This window comes from Myzus persicae, unplaced genomic scaffold (assembly GCF_001856785.1).
Source record: "Myzus persicae strain clone G006 unplaced genomic scaffold, MPER_G0061.0, whole genome shotgun sequence".
Taxonomy (NCBI): Eukaryota; Metazoa; Arthropoda; class Insecta; order Hemiptera; family Aphididae; genus Myzus; species Myzus persicae.
In genome coordinates, this window is record NW_019102108.1 from 1 (window position 1) to 3,443 (window position 3,443).

General features: G+C 28.7%; 1 pseudogene; it reads right to left on the reverse strand.

Annotated features, from left to right (window-relative positions):
• Window positions 1-236: 236 nt before the first annotated feature.
• LOC111031284 lies at window positions 237-3,418 on the reverse strand (annotated as a pseudogene).
• Window positions 3,419-3,443: the final 25 nt, after the last annotated feature.

Here is a 3,443-nt window from a genome sequence, read left to right on the forward strand (position 1 = left end):
GGCGCCGACTGACATTTTTCATAGTCTGGTCAACACTCAAAAATGTTACAAGACCACTACCCCGTTTCATTCACAACATTATCGCGGCGGGGGGCATTGCCCACCACCCCCTATAATAAAAATAAAACTATTTATATTCATACTTCTTCTGTCTGATTATTTTTTATAATAAGTTTAATAATTACAAATCTTTATTATTATATTTTTTCTTTATTATTTTACAACGGTAGCTACAATTTGCAATATATTAGAATAATTAAAAGTTAAGGTTTCAGTTAAAGCTGGCGAACTACTCGCAAAATTGTCAATTACTTTTCCTGTGTTAACAACTATATCCGTTTCACATGATATGAGCATGAGATCTTCGAGACAATTATTTAAAATCAAGTATGTTTTTTCGGACAAGATTGCTCATATATTTTAGTGTGACTATTAAAAGCTTATATGGTGAATGTGGTTGCTGTGGAATACTAAATTTGTAGGATATGAAACGAAAGAAACGATTTTGGATTGCTTCGAGGCATTGTATTATGAATATTTGCAGAAGGTTACCAGATCATAGAATTATATTCAAGAGTAGAACGTTCCGAAGAGAAATATAAAGTTTTTAATGTAATGAGATTTGAAAAATCCTTACATGTCCTATAGTAATAAATCCAAGAATGGATGATGATTTTTTTGAAATAATTTATAATGCCTATTAAAAGTTGAATCAAACATTACACCTAAATCAGTATTTTCAAACACAAGATAAAATAAAATATTATTTAAATAATAGTTGTGGAGAACTGGAGCAAGTGACCTAAAAAAGTTAAATAGAGCACATCCCGGGCCCTTAGTTGGTCCTAGCCGACGGCCACTGAATAAATATATTACCTTTGTAATACATATGCTTTCATAGGATTATATTGGTACAGACACATAGGGTCCGTAGTGAGGATAACTATGATACATTAAACGCTTCAAGCTCAAACTCAGAAACAATATGCAATAATCATTATTTTTACAAAATATCTTTTAATATTTGTACTACTTGTGTGAATAATAATAATAATAATTATCAACAAATAACATTATTTTATGAAACATAATATTTACACTACCAAATGCGTAAATTTGAAGTGAATATACTGTTACATATTGGACAGCGTTCTGAAAGTAATGATTCTAAGCACATTAAACATAAAGATTTATGTCCACATGGAGACAAGGCGTGAGTACTTTCCGCATCAAGACAAGCAACACACATATTTGCTTGGTTTCCTGTTTCAACAGCAGGAAGAACTTCAGGTACTTGGACTTGGACGTAAGGTAAATTTTGCATTTCCAAAATTCTCCTATTTCCTTATAATTCCATCATATAAATTATGTCTGGATCCAACTCTTCAGGTATAATGAAATCTTCCTCGTTCCCTATAATTAATATCAATATTAATATTGTTATGACCCGGGGTCGTAAGTTCATGCCCTAAAAAATTCCTAAATAAGCATCAACTTTTGCACTAATAACTAGCAAAATATACATTGAAATTTGCCTTGAAAAGTTCAGAATTATGCATTTTTATTTACTAAAAATATGCAGATTAAAAAAAGAAGAAATCATATTTAATTTTTGAAATAGTCTCCAACTAACTGTTGTACATTATCAAGAAACTAAGACTAGATATCCATTTATTATAAATATAATTATAGATTAATAGGGCCAATAACAACATTTGTTTTCTCATGACTTGAATTACATAATATCATAGCAACAAAGGTATTCTATACTTTCACACAAGGCTGGGAATTAACGAGTTAAAAGTTAAAAATAAGTTATTTAACCCGTTACTTTTTTTCCAAATTAACTTTTAACTTTATTAAAGTTACTTTTTTTCAAATTAACGTATTAACTTAAGTTAATTTTATTCAAAAGTAGGTATCTAAATTAAGTTAATTTCTGTCCAAAGAATAATGCAAATTTTGAATGAGGTTTTTAGTATAGGTACTTATAAGTACTTTTTTTGGGTAGTAGGAAGTCAAGTATAAGTTCAGAATTTTGGGATTTATTTTAGACAAGTAGGTTTTTTGATAGCTAGTTGGTACTTAGATGTATTAAAAAAATATAAAAAATAAAAAATTGTTAACTTGCCAACATTTTTTTTCACAATTACAATTCTGTGGTTAAACTTAGGGCGAAGGAAGTTGTATGAAGTAGGAAATATCCTTTTAAAAGGCTAGATAGTTATTTAATGTTATTAATGGTTAAAAATAAGACAAATTAGGTTAAATTAAAGTATGCTCATCATGATAAAAAAAATCAAAATCAAAAGCATAGTAAATCAACTTACAGTGAATTTCTTGATGTGAAGGAGATCCATTTTCATTATTCGGAGGTTGATTTATACCTGAAAAATAGTTATAATTTTCAATATGAGCCACCTGGCATAAACAAGCTAAAAAGTAAAGTTGGATTACATAAGTTAAGTAACAAATAATTAATGTTATGGTAGGTCCATAATAAATTACTAACTAGGTATTATTACATATTATATATTATATATTACCGTCATTCGCCACAGATTCATCAGAATCATTTCTTTCTATTCTCCTTATTCCAGGTCTTAAAAATGGAAAATATTCACTGTCATCAGAATTACTGTCGTTCTCAATTACATTGACCACGTGTTGTAGAGGTTCGATTTGGTCATAAACTCTTACATCTATAGTAATTTTTTTGAAAAAAAAATATGTATATAAGTAAGATATATCTTAATGTTTATTCTATATCTGTTTTAGGTATATAAAATGTAAATTTATATTAAAATACCATTACCTGATTCATTATTATCATTGTCGTGTTGGTTTTCATCATCTTGATGAACATTGGCCTGCATGTTTTCATCATCTTGAAGATTATTGGCCTGCATGTTTTCATCTTCTTGGTCACTGACTTCCATGTTTTCATCTAATAAAATATTGAGCATAAATATATGTTAATAAAAGTAGTAATATATGAAAAGTACTATACAGTGACATAATTAGGCTGAGTGATGACAGAGATACATGCCATCTAGTTGCATCAAACAATATTTATTTTACATTGCAATGAAAATAAATCAGTGAAGTCAGTGAAAGAATTACAAGGAATGTTATATTCTATAGAGATTAAATTAAAATCACATGAGTAACATTTTCACAAAAAAAACTTTACTATATACCTACTATACTATTATGGTTTTACTATACCTTGTTCGATATTATTATGCCAATTAATTTCTTGTCTCAAATAAGTTTCTGCGCTATGTGAGCATTGCAAAAAAAACTCCTTAACAGTAATAATACCAAGAGTTAGCTGTCTTGTAGCAGTCATAATTCGCTCAGAGTTTGCCAGATACTTTATTTTTACGGGACGTGTAACTCTCTGACCTCTTTCCAGTTGTTGAATAATGATATGGTTTTTT